Genomic DNA, 16,338 nt, shown 5'->3' on the forward strand with positions numbered 1-16,338 from the left:
TAAAGGACCTGGATAGATACTTTCCCAAGGAATATTTACAAATGGCCAACGGGTACGTGGAAAGATCTTCCACGTTTATCATACTAATCATCAGGGAAATGCAAATCAAAACCACAAGGCAACATCACCTCACATAGATCAGAATGGCTATTATCAAAAAGACAACAAATAACAAGTGCTAGCCAGGATATAAAGAAAAGGGAATACATTTCTTGGTGGAATACATTTCCTGGTGGAAATATAAATGGTAATGACCATTATGGAAAACAGTACGGAGATTTCTTTAAAAAAAAAAAAAAGAAAAAACGACTTAAAAATAAACTACCATATGATTCATCAATTCTATTTTGGATATATATCAGAAGAAAATGAAATCACTATCTTGAAGAGATATCTGTGCCCCAGGTTCATTTTAGCGTTATTTATAACAGCCAAGATGTGAAAACAACAATGTGTCTATCAACAGATGAATGAAAAGAAAATGTGAGATATCTATGTATAATCCACTCATATACCAGAATATTATTCAGCCATAAAAAGAAGGAAGTCCTGCCATTTGCAACAACATAGATGAACCTTGAGGGCATTATGCTAAATGAAATAAGCCAGAGAAAGACAAACACTGTATGATCTTATTTATATGCAGAATCCAAAAAAAACCTTAACTCATAGAAACAGTAGATTGGTGATTGCACAGGGGGCGGGGGTGGTGGGAAGGATGGGTAAAGGTTGTCCAAGGACACAAACCTTCAGCTTTGAGATGAATAATATCTGGGCTCTAATGTACATTAAATCCTACATGGTGACAATAGTTAACAATATTATACTATATACTTGAAATTTACTAAGAGAGTAGATCTTAAACATTCTCAAGGGGCACCTGGGTGGCTCAGTTGGTTAAATGTCTGCCTTTGGGTCAGATCATGATGCCAAGGTTCTGGGATCGAGCCCCGCATCAGGGTCCCTGATACTCAGCAGGAATCTGCTTCTCACTCTCCTTCTGCCCCTCCTCCTTTCTCTTTTCCTCTCTTAAATAAATAAATAAAATCTTTAAAAACAAAAAAAGTTCTCAGTACACACACACACACACACACAAGAAGTAATTATGTGAGGTGATGGATGTATTAACTAACTTTATTGCTGTAATCACATTGCAATATATACAGATCAAATCATCACATCGTACATTAAGAACACAATATTACATGTCAATTATATCTCAATAAAGATGGAAAAATTTTCAAGCAAATATTACCAAAGGAATAAAAGAAGAAAACAGAAAATCAATAAGGCAAGAAAGCAGGAAATATATTCCACATATGTGTGTACTTTTTCCAGGACAAGGGGACGGGAGCCAGAGAGCTTCCCATTCCCCTCTTCCACCTCAAACACAAATAAAACATTATCACTCATCCCCTTCAGCAGAACAGAGAATTGCTGCCTCCAGCAGGAACTGTATTCCCCACTAATCTCTGGAACTGTACATTTTTGTAACTATTCATAACAAATCATTGAATTAATTTCCTTTTTATTTCCTTATGAGAAAACTAAATTACTAATATTATCAAAATGTTCTCCCTCACTAGAAAATTCCCCTGATTCTAGTATTTGGGTTTATATGATTCCATTTGGAGTTGGTTTTAGAAAACATGGATTTTTTTTTAAGGCAATACTCAGTACTAACGTTGGCCCAAGCATTCTACTCTTTACTAGCTATAGGATTTTTCCCCCCGTAGGTTCCTTCTCTCATCTTTTATTCACTCTCTGCTTTTACAGTGCTACTTTCCGTACAGCAATTTTTTATTTTCAAAAACGTATCCAGGCTTTTCATAATAAATTTTGACCTCCCAAATACAAACACTGGGGCTTAGTTGGAGCAGTTGAGGATAATCCCTCAGCCTCCATAAAGAAAGCCAAAGTTTTACAGTCTTCCACTTTACAATCTTCTCTGAGCACAGCTTATGGGAGACTGAGCTTACAGATATTTAGAACATTTCTTTTTTTTTTTTCTCCTTTCTTAGTCTGCTCAGACTGACATACCCAAATACCACAGACCATGCTTAAACACAGGAATTTATTTTCTTATGGTTCTGAAGACGGGGCATTCCAGATCGAGGTGCCAGCAGGTCCTGTTTCTGGAGAGAGCCCTCTCCCAGCTTGCAGATGGCAGCCTTCTCGCTGTGTGTTCTCACGTGATGGCAAGGGAGTAGGAGCTCCCTGGTATCTCTTCTCATTAGGACGCTAATCTTATTAGAGCAAGGTGCCACCCCTAGGACCCTATTTAACCTTAATTACTTACTTTTACTCCAAATACAGTCACATTGGGGATTAGGGCTTAACATGAGTTTTAGGAGGACACAAGTTAGTCCACAGTACCCCTGAAAAAAAAGAAAAACTTGTACTACAAGTCAAAATGGACAAAAACACACAGAAGCCATCCATTTCTTTAAGTCAATTCCCCAGCAGTGGCAGCCATGAACAGTGAAAAAGATTTAGCAAGTTGCGTCACCCACCAGTCCCTCTTCTGTCACTTGGAAGGTATATACTCTTTTCTTTTGTGTTCCAAAGCACTTTAGGAGAGTTCTAACTCTGGGCACTTTTACACAGATGAGATGTGCTTCTTCTGCTCACAACACACACCTCCCTCTCCACTGGAAGAGCTAAACACCTCTTCATGAGAAGCATCTGTCCTTGGGTGCCTTCCATTTTCTCTCTCTTCTCCAGGGACCTGTGTGTGCCATGCTTCTTCCTCTCAGGCAGAAATCTCTCCTTTCATCTCACTTGCAACCCTTCTAGATGTTGGAGACCATCCAATCCCTCTGCAAAGTGCTATCCAAGAGCCCGCTCCCCAGGCCCCCCCAACATCACCACTCCTCAGCCTCTCAGCTCTGTGTAGTACATCCACCAGCAGCTTCCGCTGGCAAGGGTCGCAGCCTTGTCTCCCTCTGTGTGGTCTGCTCTGCTGGTGGAGCTGAAATCAGCTCGGGTTCAGGAGGGGTTCTCCACCTTGGTGTGATCTTCTACATCCACTGCTACTGCTGAGTGGTGGTGGCTGGTGTGGATACAGGCAGTGCCCCAAACTCCCCATCTTCTCCAGGCCTCCTGTCTGCCAGAGCAGAGGATGGCAGCGAGCTGAGAAAATCAGAACCCCGGAGATGTGACTGGATGACAAGTTTAGCCATCATTCACTCCTGTTCCCAGGCTTAAGGGAATGCCTATCGGAGCTTTCCCTTTGGTGCCTGAGGCGCAGTTGCACACGGAGTGAATGGAGACATCATTCCTTCTTTACCATAATTCTGCACTACCTCATCCCCCACATTGGAGGACACAGACTATGCCCAGTGTTGGGTCACTGTTAGCCCCTTCTCTGAGAAGAGCCCACTATAAAGAAGCAGAAAGCATAAAGAAAGAAAATCGGAGAACTTATAATGATGCACACAATTTCTATTTATACCATCAAGTCAGTCTCATATCTTTCCTTTCTACTGCCTCTTCCTTCCTTCCCTCTACCTCTCTCCCTCCATCCTGCCTTCCTTCCTTCCTTCTTTCCATGGCCTCGGGCCAATCATTGAGCACCTGCTTGACATGCTGTAATATTTATTTTGCATAATTTTACTAGGTTTTTACAAAAGTTATACCCATAAAAAAAAATCTGTCAGGCCAAAAATTAAATGCAATCAGTTAAAGAGACACCTTAAGCAGATACTCTCCTAATTCAACATTTTGTTTCTTTTGAAAGCTGCATATTACTTTTGGGGTGCATGATTGGTCAATCTGTTAAGCATGACCTGACTTCAGCTCAGGTCATGATCTCAGGGTCCTAGGATTGAGCCCCTCAGTGGGCTTCTCACTCAGTGGGGAGTCTGCTTGTCCCTCTGCTCCTCCCCCTGCTCGTACTCCCTCCCTCTCTCTCTCTCTAATAAATAAGATCTAGAAAGAAGAAAGAAGAAAGAAGAAAGAAAGGAAGGAAGGAAGGAAGGAAGGAAGGAAGGAAGGAAGGAAGGAAGGAAGGAAGGAAGGAAGAAGGAAGGAAGGAAGGAAGGAAGGAAGGAAGGAAGGAAGGAAGGAAGGAAGAAAGAAAGAAAGAAAGAAAGAAAGAAAGAAAGAGAGCTGCATGTTACTTTTTTTTAAAAGATCTTATGTATTTCTTTGAGAGACAGAGAACGACAGAGAGCACAAGCAGGGGAGAAGCAGGCTTCCCACCGAGCAGGGATCACAATGTAGGGCTGAATCCCATGATCCCTGGGATCATGACCTGAGCCAAAGCCTGACGCTTAACATGCATGGCCACCCCAGCACCATGTATGTTACTTTTAAATCAAATTTGTAGGGCTGTTGGCGTATGGTTTAATGGGCATAGAGTCTGCCCAACCCTGCCATTTCTGTGTACCCTTGGCCAAGTTGCTTAGGTTCTCAAAGGCTACATTTCTTCACCTCTAAACATGGTGATAATAATGCTAACTATCTCATTAGACTGTTGGGAGGATATTATTAATCAACACATGCAATGTACATATGAAAGGGCCTGGGGTCTAGTAAGTCTTTAACAAATATTATATATCATTATTAAATTAGTCTTAAGTTTTTATGGAGCACCTATTATCCACCTAGAATTTCACTAGCCAGGTGAGCTGTGAGAGAACAGGCTAGTTATTGTTGACTGGCCTGACTTACCAAATTGTTTGACCCAGGCAAGTGTTTCAGATGGTGTGATCAAGGCCTTGCAGAGCATCTGGGGGCATCCCAACCGTGAGGCGTGTGGCACCAGAGTTTCAGAGACACAACTGTCATGACCAGTGGCTGTCATTTTGAACATCTGGAATTTCTTCCAGTTGCATTTAAGACTCCTCATGAAGACCTGATAGACAACACCAGGCAATGATCTCTCCCCATGAAGCAACATTGCAATGTGCTTAGAAAAAATACCAGGCTCTAATATATCCATATCCTCTCATCATTTTCAAGGGCAGCCTTGATTCCTTCTATCTTTTCATGTTTCAACTGGGAGAGAGAGAACTTTACTCTGCTTCTTCAAAGCACAGCCCCTTTTGTATGCCTTTAGATACAGTGTGAGAGCAACAGACAACTGTTGAATGGAACCATGAAGCTCAAATGAAGTAACACATTTTTAAGCAAATCAGGGAATTGTTTCTCTGTCCTGATGCTCCTCCAGGTAGATGGCTTGCACACTTGCCTTCTCCGGTATGACTTCTCTCGCGTTCCCTCTGTGACCACCTCACACATAGATGGAAGTGCAGCCCAGAGCAGCCCTGGTTCCGCTCAGGAACATTCCCGCCAGCACATCGACTACCTCCTCACTCATACACTGCACGTCAGAACAATCGCTTGCCCACGGATAGCATCTCTCAAGAGTTTAGAAAAATAAACAGGAGTTTCTTATTTCAAAAATACTGGGCCATTTGCAACAACATGGATGCAGCTAGAGAGTATTATGCGAAGCAAAATAAGTAAGTCAGAGAAAGACAAATACCATATGATTTCACTCACATGTGGAATTTGAGATATAAAACAAATGAGCAAAGGGGAAAAAAGAGAGTGAGAGAGACAAATCAATAAACAAACTCTTCACTGTAGAGAACGGATGGGGAGAGGAGAGGAGAGGGAGGCAGGAGGGGGGGAAGGGGGAAACAAGTGAAGGGGATGAAGCAGTGCACTTGTGATGAGCACCCGATGATGTATGGACTACACCTAAAACTAACAGAACACTGTATGTTAACTGGAATTAAATTAAAATCTTAAAAAAAATTTCCGATGCTTGTCCAAGGAGTCATGTTGAAATGTGCTTTGACGAGTAAGTAAGCTTTAGAAGCACTTACCCTTCCTTCCTGAAGCAATTGCCGAGTTCTGCACGTTCACAGAGGACATCATCTGCTCCATCTTCACATCTACAATGTGTAATAAGCAAGCTGCTTCTACCAGTAATAACGATAATAATAATAGTAATAATTAAAACATTCACCGAGTTTACTTGGTGCCAGTTACTGAGCCTGGTGTGTTGTATGACTAGCTGGGCTGTCATTAACAACTCTGAGTATCCCTGTTGAAAGATGAGGAAACCAAAGCTCGAGACAGTAACTTTGTGCCCATTTGCAGATGAGAGCTCCAGTGACTCGCCCCAGCACATGGTATTCCCAGCTCTAGCACCAAGTTCTCTGAGGCCCTTTCTAAGGCACTGTTTTTCAGCATCTCCAAGTCACCCATGAGGTCTGAGGCCTTTTTAGCATCACTTTGGGGGGCTCACTGTCCCAGCCTAGAAGAGGTCAGTCACAGTGGTCAATCTGCTATGCCTACAGGCCATGCTTTGTGCACAGACACAAAGATATCTCATAACCAAAGGCAAAGGGCATGATCCCAGTTGGAAATGACTAACAGGGATCCTTTGCCTCTGAGGCCAGAGCTTGAATCTACAACTAGTTAGCGCCAGTTCCACTGGCATGCTGTCTACATAATGCAAACCATGGCATTTGGCAATGGCTCTTAAATTTGGCACACTCCACACTCCTCCTGGACCCACGAGATAACATAACCAAATGTTTTCTGATGCTGTAAGAAATGAGTGTTTTGCAGGTAGGAGGAAATGCAAACATCATCTGTATAAGGGGCTTGCTCCATCCAATCCCAAGGGCAAAATGGCTCACTCCTTCCCGACCCTTCAAAAGGTTAAATGTGAGCAAAGGCCCAGATAAATGGTCACAATGCAAACAAACTCATGTAAATAAATGCATCTCTGATCTATGCAGGCTGGTGATGCCAAATATACCATCTGCACCATTTCTCATGATGAGTTGATTTTTTTTTCCCTGAATGTCCCAAGCAATGAGAAGATGACCATGTTTATGCAGACCAAAGCATGCATCATTTGATACTCTTGGAAATTTTTTTTAGATTTCAGATCCACAGAGAATCAGTAGCATTTGTATCTTTCTGGGTTAGCTTGGAGATGGACGAAAGAAAGAAAGCTCACTAGAAAAGAATAGGGTGCATATCCAGGGCCTAAGAGGGTACTTGCAGTTGATTGTGATTTTTAGTGGGTTCTAGTTGCATCTGCAATCTAAGGCGGCTCCCCTGGTCCTTCACTCATTCACTTACGAGAAGCCTTATCAGAATCTAATTATGGCGGGAGCTGTCTTAGGTGTTATGGATACAAAGATAGGTAAAATAAGGTGCTCACCTAGGGAGCTATTCCTTGTGCTGTGAGAATTTGTTTGGCATGATCTATGGATAACTTCTTGAGGAATAAAAATTAGGAGTCTATAATCCGAATCACATGTGGATGGAGCTTCTTAAAAATACAAATGACCAGAATATAACCCTTCAATTACTAATTGATCTAAAAAAAAAAAAATTACTAATTGATCTATAGCAGGGCTCAGGCATCTATATTATTTAAAAAACAAAATGAAAATGAAACTTGTAGGTCAAGGGTCGGCAAACATTGTTTTGTAAAGAGCCGCATAGCAAATATATTCAGTTTTGTGGGTTTTACAGCTTTTGTTGCCATTATTCATCCCTGCCATTGTAGCATGAAAGTAGCCATAGATAACATGAGAATAAGAGGGTGTAGCTGTGTTCCAATAGAACTTTATTGTTGCAAAAACAGACAGCATGCTGGATTTAGCCTGTGGGCTATAGTTTTCCATGTCCTGTTCTAAATGACTCTTATAGGCAACTAGGCTTGAAATCTACTTGCCTGGAAAATATCGTGACTTTGGAGGGTGTGGGATCAACACCACCACAGATAAAAACAGAAGGAATACGGTTTTCCCATCCACATGATAGTGCAAAAAACTTCCTTCAATGCAATCTCACCTTCTGTTGCAAGCAATACAATGCTTAACGTTGAATCTGATTGGGACACCTCAGTGGCTCAGTGGTTGAGTGTCTGCTCTTGGCTCGGGTCATGATCCTGGGGTCCTGGTGTCCTGCGATTGAGTCCCACCTGAGGCTCCCTGCAGGGAGCCTGCTTTTCCCTCTGCCTGTGTCTCTGCCTCTCTTTCTATCATTCATGAATAAATAAAATCTTAAAAAAAAAACATTGAATCTGATCAAATACTTTGCAGAGATCCATATTCAAGTTCCGTTCTTATGGAAGGTAGGGAGTTTTCCTAGATATCCAGTCTACCCTAAGAAATTAATCTACCTGCTTTCTAAGTATTTCTGAGATCAGAAAAAAAAAATAGATATGTCCATGATTATGTTATGTACCACTACATCTTAGGATCTGGTGTAACAAAGAAATACATAGCTTTTTAAAGACAGTTTTTAAATTCTAAGGTATGTCTAGGCTCTTAATTCATATATTATTATATTCGATAGATTTAAGGAAAATAAACCAACTTTTAACTATAAACTATTTGATATTCTCTTAGTTCTAAGATTTGGAAATACACTTTGTGCTCATCGAAGACAAATTCACTTCATCAAACGTTTATGAAATAACAACTTTAGAATGAGTATTCCAATTCTTGCATGACACACAGTTTTGTGGGAGAAACAATGACAAAAAGTACCTATAGCCTAAGTGATAAATGCTATCATCAGGGGAACACAGCCATAGGAGTGACTAATTGTCTTTGAGCGGGGGGTGGGGTGAAGGAGGCAGAAGCAGAAGAGAGCATCAGGGGAGCCCAGGAAGAGCTATGGAGAAGAGGCAGCATTTGGGTTGGGCACTGACAGTAAAGCAGGAGCTCTCTGGGAAAAGCACAGAGGAGGGGGTTTTATTTGAGCAAGGGCACTGAGTCAGGAAAAGCACTCATGTTTAATGAATGATGCCTAGGCAATGGATCTGAGTGCAAGATGTCTGGGGATAGTGGAAGAAAAAGAAATGATACGGCCTAAGGGGAGGTCTGGGGTCAGATAATGAAGGCAAGGTAATGCTAAAGCTCAGAGATTTCTTTTCTAGGCTAAGGGAAGTCGTTTACATTTTAAAGCAAGGAACTGACCTAATCTTGTCTGAATTTTAGAACAGTCATCCTGAGCTAAGAGCAGAGTGAGCCTTGAGCCTGTTAAAATATTCAAAATCTGACCACAAAACAGGGGTAGTAAAATCTGCCCCCACCCCCACTCCCACCCGCAGAAGCTAAACAAATTCCTCAAATGCCAGGATCTGGGAAAGTGTATGCAGGGGGCAGGTCCTCGTTGCCCCACTCCTTCTAGCTACCCGTTGGGGTATGGATACCCTTTGGGGCAGGATACCCATTGGGGTCTGGGGCCCAGCTTTGTCACCTACCTCCCTGATAGCCACAGGTGGAGAAAAAAATGCTACAGAGCAAGAAAAACAAACCAACAAACAAAAATCATTTCAATAGTCTGCAAACTAGACTTTTGAAACACAGGCCCTTTCCTATTCAAAAGACAGAGCTGGGCCCTCATGCTCTCCATTCAGACCAGCTCTCCATCACCTGCACAAATGTCCTCGGTCTGTGGATAAAATGCATTGGCCTCCAATGCTCACACGTTTCCCTATCATACCTAGTGCTTCCTCCAGGGGCAGCAACCCCGGCCTTTCCTTTGGCCTTGCTGCTTTCTGTGAGTGACCCCCCGCCCCCACTCCCCAACTCAGAGCAGTGGCCTGACTTCAAGGAGACCAGAGGAAGCTGCTGCTCAAGGAAAAGCAGTGCCCCCTCTGTTGGAAAGGTGGCCAGGTGAGCAAAACTCTCCTGAGCAGAAACGAGTCCAATCATGGCAGGCCAGCAGGCACTTAATTAGGGCTCTTAAAGAGATTCTTTCAATAAGCATTTATTGACTATTTGCCTAATAAGATAAGAATTTGCTCTGCAGTGTCTACTACTTCATTATAGAAGCTAAGAGATCTTTCTAAAATCAGGCAAGGGGAAGACTAAAATCCTTCCAAGCCCCCGTTAGCACCATGAAGGAGACCTTGCTCTCTCCCTCTGATCAGCAGTGTCAGACAGGGTCTCAGCAGAGGAAAAGCAGCTGGCCCCAGGCCAGAGAGCAAGCCGTTGGTCTAAAGAGAGAGAAAACGGGCAAAAGCATATGCTCACCTGACTTGATTTCTGGTCGTAAAGCAACCAATTATCTGACTAGGATAAAACAACAGTTTGGGTTGGGGTGGGGGGGGTTGTTTGATTTTTGTTTTTTGCCTATTCTGCTTTCACAATAATCTTTCTTCCCTGTTTCTAAAATTGATTTCATTCCCATTTAGCTAGAAGCCAAACAGAGCCCTTAGTCCACTGTGTCCCAGTTCATTCTCCATCATGTTATTTTATTTTAAATTTAGAATCCCAATCCTTGTTTCCATGTAAATAACTCAGTGTTATTTATGCTTATTTAAAAACAAATAAAAAGAGACCACTAATTATCAATATTGTTTGACATATACCATTTCCAGCAAAAGATCCTATTCCTTGTGCTCATTTTTCATTATTTAAAGATAGTTTTATCTCTTTTTCTCTTGAGGACTGGGCTGGGATAATTGAGCTTTAAAGAAAGATTGAAAATTCTTTGGATATAAAAAGAGGGGAAAAACTGAAATGTTAAGTACAAAGTTGTCATCCACTATTGCCCTTCTCTTCAATAATGGAAATTCAGTTTAGTGCACCATGCAAAAGAGCATCCTTATATTTTTAAATTGCAAGTGTCCAATTATGTACAAGGGTCAAGGCAGAATTGATCTGAAGGAGCTCAATTTTAAAATCCCTTTAAAAATCAGGACAAAGGATGTTGTATTATTAAACTAAATGTTTAAAAACGAAAAGTATTATGCGTGCCGCATGGGGGAAGATCAGATTTTTATTAATGCAAGTTTTAAATGCTGATTAATCCTCTCGAGAGTCAGTTTCCCAAAGCATTGGACTGTATTCAAGTCTTTTTCAAAACGGCACATCACTTCCATTATTCTGAATATTAATTGAACAACATTATAACTAAGAATACAAAGCAAGATTTAAAACATGATTACAGCTGTCAGTGCTTACATCTAAATAAGTCTGGAAATTCAGGCTTAGAAGGAAAAAATGTTGGAAGTCTGTCTTAGAACAGCAAAGATCTCTCTTAGCCTTTTTTTTTTTTTAATGAATTTATCTCACTCTGCTTAAGGACTCAAGAAAGCTTCAGCTGTGACTTGGTTTTAATGTATTTATCTGCGTAATTCTCAATCAGAAATCAGAGTTACTTCTGACTTGGGATTTGGGATGATGTGAATGGCATTTTCTTTAGGGGAGAAGAAGGGAAGTCAAAGAATATTATTAGTTGATAGAATTTTTTCATTTCCTTATTTTGTATTTCTATTTCAGTCTCTTGCCTAAACTCAAAAAATCAAAGAATTAGCCGAATTTAATCAAATAAAATATTACTATGGTTTCAAAACAACTCAGTAAGCTCAGAGTCCAGCAACTGCAAGTAAGTAATGACTTTATTTCACAATAACCAATTGTCTAAATTCAACATCTTCTACCTCCCAAATCCAGTTTGGGGGTACATAAAATCCCCATTTCCTCACCAAAAGCGATGTAAAGTATTGGCTTTTATTATGACCTTGGGGAATTTTAGTTTAGTTTTGTTTTCTTAAATGGTTGCTGTGTATTTGAGCGATAGCTCTTTGTTCAAAAGGATGCAAAAGCCACTCTTACATCTAATTCTAGCAAGATAAATGGCATTATAGAGGGAATATTAAAAATTTACAGCCCTCTACTAAGTTTATTTGTCAGCCAAACATGCTGAATATTGCATAGCACACACACACACACACACACACACACACACACACAAAAGAACGCCATCCTGACGATGAAAAAGATATAAAGAAATAATGATGCAATGATAACAAGTCTGATGGAGTTTGCAGATCTCGGTTGCTGTTTGGCACGTCATTTAATTGCATTGCGCCAAACTAGCAGAATCACGCAATATGTTAGCGTAAAGGGTCCACAGTTTAAGGGGAAAATCTAGAAGTGTTAACTATACACTGTCTAATTATACAACCTTACTGTCCCAGAATGTGATTTCAGAAACCATTTCTGACATATGGGAAAAGGGTAGAACAGCTGGTCATTAAGGTTTTCTCAAGACTATTTAGCAACACACTTGAATGTAATTAAAGTGAAACACTAAATACTGCACTTGTGGTACAATGTATTTTTAATTTTTATGGCATGTGGTAAAAGTAAATAGATGCAGAGCATTCAAGTTTCTCCATTCGGCATCCAACTTGTCAAAGATACAGTGTCTGGCGGAGCGTGAGCAGCGTCCTAGTGTAAGTCACAGACATCCCTGTCGGGTGTTTAAGGCTGTCTTAAAGGGGCTGAATTTGGCAACATTCAGAGGGATGTCTACTGGGAACTCTCAGACAAAGCATAAGATAAATTTGTTCATTTATTCATTCATTCATCAGACACAACCTGGAATTATTTTTTGAGGATAAAGACATTAGCCTGGGCCTTAAGTTGCTCATATCTCACTCTGCTTAAAACACAGTGAGGGAAAGTGGTTAAAAGGTGGTGGGAGTGCCAGGAAGAGATGTCTGGCCCCCATTGGGCGTGTCAAGCAAAGCCCCTAAAATAGGAGTCATCTTAGAAAAAAAAAAAAAAAAAGCTTATGCAAAGGCTGAGAGAGGAAAAAGAATGTTGTGCTATGAATAGAATCTTTATAATTATTGAATGTTCACAATGTTCTGGCCTGGGGCTAGGCTTCTGACATGTATTATTTCATTTACTGATGAGGAAACTCACAGCATGGTTCATGGCAGAAGAGTTAGTGGGCGACTGACCCAGGATTCAAACCCCAGGGTATCTGAATGCCAAGTCAAACTTCTCCATATTATATGCCTAAATTGACATGTATGTAACATGTTTATTCTACCTTCAAAGAACTACAAATATAAATCCAGTCCTTCTAAAAACCCTATGATTAAGATAATGAAAAAGCAAGGTGCAGACTGAGAGAAATTATCTATAAATCACATATGTGATAAAGAACTTATATCCAGAATATATAAGGAACTCTCAAAACCCAAGAGTAAGAAAGTAAATCACCCAAAGAAGTAAGCAAAAGATTTAAACAGACACTTCACCAAAGAAGAAATATTATGGCAAATAAGCACATGAAAAAAAAAGTGCCAAAAATCATTAGTCATTAGGGAAATGTAAATTAAAAGCACAAAGAAGGGATCCCTGGGTGGCGCAGCGGTTTGGGGCCTGCCTTTGGCTCAGGGCGCGATCCTGGAGACCCGGGATCAAATCCCACGTCGGGCTCCCGGTGCATGGAGCCTGCTTCTCCCTCTGCCTGTGTCTCTGCCTCTCTCTCTCTGTGTGACTATCATAAATAAATACAAATTTATAAAAAATAAAAAAATAAAAAAAATAAAAGCACAAAGAAATCCCACTACATCTCTATGCAAATGGCTAAAATAATAAAAATAATGCCAACCAAAGTGTTAGCAAAAATGTGGAGTAACTAGAACTCTCACAGATTGCTGGTGGGCATGCAAGATTGGATAGCCATTCTGGAAAACTTTGGCAGTTTCTTATAAAGTGAAATGTACACTTACCATGTGACTCAAAAAAATCCACTCCTAGGTATTTACCCTAGAGAGATGAAAATCTACGTGAATATTTAGAGGAGCATTACTTACAATCCTAGAAAACTGGAAACAATCCAAATGTCCTTCGACAATGAAGTGACAAGCTGTCTTACACCTGTACAATGGAATACTACTCAGCCACGAAAAGGAATAACCTAATGAGACACATGCACCATGGCTGAATCCCAAAGGCATTATGTTGAGGAAAGAAGCCAGTTGTGAAAGGTATCACACTGCATGACATTCTGGGAAAAGAAACCTATAAGGGATTGTTGCCTTGGGTTGTGGTGGGGGATGGTTTTACTTCAAAGAGGCAAAAGGAGAAAAAAAAAAAAAGAGGCAAAAGGATGGAATTTTTAGGGTGAGGACACAGTTCTGTATGCTAATTGTGGTGGTATGTACATGAACATATACATTGTTGAAATTCATAGAACTGCACACAAAAAAATGAAGTATACTGCATATAAGTTTAAAAATAAAAATAGGGGTGCCTGGGTGGGTCAGTCAGTTAAATGTCTGCCTTCGGCTCTGATCATGATCCTGGGGTTCCCCATTCAGCAGGGGCAGGGGCCTGCTTATCCCTACCCCTCTCCCTGCTTGTGCTCTCTCAAATAAATAAAATATCAAAAATAAATAACAATAAAAACACCATGAGGTACGTGTTCTAGTTTGGGTTCTCTCAAAAACAATCCCAAGATAAGAAACTGGGGGCTAGGAATTCATTTGCAAAATGAATCCAGGAATCACAAGTGAAGAAGCAGGGACAGTGAGTCAGAGAAAGGAGTAAAGTAAATGCAAAAAAAAAGTGCATTAATGAGGGGGTTTGCCCTGTGGACAACTTCGGGTCAGTCCTGCTGAGAATCTTTGGAGAAATCATATGGAATCTATCTCAGAATCACTCCAACAGCAGGCATCTTTCATTTGGTGGAGAGTGAGGTTGCTTCTAGGAGCACAAACTCTCAGGCTTCTAGATTTTCTAAGTGCCTTTGAAAGTCCTCAGGCAAAGAGGAAAGACCCAGGTTCCTGAGGTGGAAAGATGTGGACTCTCTATCGTAGCTGCTGGTGAATCGCTCAGGTGAGCTGAGTGATATGGGAAGGCGATCAGTAGCATTTGCTAGTAAGGTATTGTTAATGGATGCTCTACACGTTTGGTTTTGCAAAAGAAGTGGGGGAAATTTGCCAAACAATTAAAATAAACATATGCAATGTTGATAATAAGAACGCTTGTCATTAAGGAAAACACTTGCAATATGCCGGGTACCACACTGAACTTGCCAGACCTCTTCATATTCTATCATACAATTCTTCCAACAGTCCTATAAGATAAATGTTAATATCCCCATTTTACAAGCAAGGGAACTGAGGCTCAAAGCAATTAATTTGCTTTCCCAAAGATGCACATGTGCACGCACGCACACACACACACAGTGAAGGAGTCATGAGGTCAACTTAGAAGCCCATAGTTTTTCCCATGCTTGGTTTAGTGCCTACTCTGATTTATGTTGCTACACAGCATTACAGAAGATACAGTAATTCTGAGAAAACTGCATAGCAGGGGGAATCGTGAATTGTGATTACAAAGCCAGATTTAAGTCACTCCAGGGCTGAGCCTTACTTGTGGGAATATTCAAACCTCTTTCCAGCTATCTATGAGCATGTCATCATTCATTTGACTCTCCAATTGACAGTGACTGAGAAAGAAAAGAAGGCACAAAACTCATACCAGTTCGCTTTGACTCCATACATAAATGTCTAGAAAATTTTGAAACTGAGATGCCTGGGTGGTTCAGCGGTTGAGAGTCTGCCTTCGGCTCAGGGTGTGATCCCGGAGTCGCGGGATCTGGTCCCACATCAGGCTCCTTGCGTGGAGGCTGCTTCTCCCTTTGCCTGTGTCTCTGCCTCTCTTTCTCTCTATCATGAATAAATAAATAAAATCTTTTTAAAAAAAAGAAAATTTTGAAACTTTGGCTAATAAGAAATTGAAAATTGGCTGTAAATCATGATATGTCTGTTGCTGTTTTCATTTTATGGGCTTAAATGACCAAGCTGATGCTCTAGCTGCAAGCATTGATTCTGTAGCTTCAGACTCCGTAACACCACTATGGAACTATACCCTTCATTTTCCTTGCTTCTTCTTAACAGGTAGTCCTCCAACTCTGAAGGTGACTTTTTTTGCAAAAGGACATGAACTTGGAGTTGTTGTTCATTGCAGGAAGTCTAAGATTAGAGAGTCATCTACTTTCCCTTTCTCTCTCCCAATCACTATTGTCTTCATAGTAGCTGGACACAGAGGCTACAGGCTAACCTTGGAGATATTGGGGGGTTGGTTACAGACCACCTCAATAAAGCAAATATCACAGTAAAGTGAGTCAAATGACATTTTTGGTTGCCCAGTGCACATAAAACTTATGTTTACACTATACTGTAGTGTAATAAGTGTACAATAGCATCATGTCTAAAATAATGTATATACTTTAATTAAAAAATACTTTATTGCTAAAAAAAAAAAGGAACCATAATCCGAGCTTTCAGCAAGTTGTAATCTTTTTGCTGCCAACGGTCTTGCCTTGAGGTGATGACTGCTGATTGATCAGGAAGGCTGGGGTGGCTGGGGTGTGCTGAAGGCTGGGGTGGCTGTGGCAAATTCTTAAAATAAGACAATGGAGTTTGCCACATTATTGACTCTCCCTCTCACAAATGACTTCTCTGCAGCAGGTAGTGGTGTTTGATAGCATTTTACGCACAGTAGAACTTCTTTCAAATTTGGAGTCAGTCCT

At 40.8% G+C, this 16,338-nt stretch overlaps 1 long non-coding RNA gene across 6 annotated transcripts in view; it reads right to left on the reverse strand.

Annotated features, from left to right (window-relative positions):
* Window positions 1-1,113: 1,113 nt before the first annotated feature.
* Window positions 1,114-16,338, reverse strand: part of LOC125755397 (uncharacterized) — a 147,990-nt gene continuing 132,765 nt past the window's right edge. For 3 of the 6 annotated variants that reach the window (XR_007411837.1, XR_007411836.1, XR_007411838.1), the window contains 3 exons: window positions 5,838-5,906; window positions 4,675-4,858; window positions 1,114-3,132 (listed from right to left, as the gene is read on the reverse strand). This is a non-coding gene — a long non-coding RNA (uncharacterized LOC125755397). Of the gene's footprint in view, window positions 3,133-4,674; window positions 4,859-5,837; window positions 5,907-10,705; window positions 15,473-16,338 lie in introns of those variants that run through there. The other 3 variants (XR_007411840.1, XR_007411839.1, XR_007411841.1) reach the window with 2 other exon arrangements.

The sequence above is a fragment of the Canis lupus genome, chromosome 7 (assembly GCF_003254725.2).
Source record: "Canis lupus dingo isolate Sandy chromosome 7, ASM325472v2, whole genome shotgun sequence".
NCBI classification, from domain to species: Eukaryota; Metazoa; Chordata; class Mammalia; order Carnivora; family Canidae; genus Canis; species Canis lupus.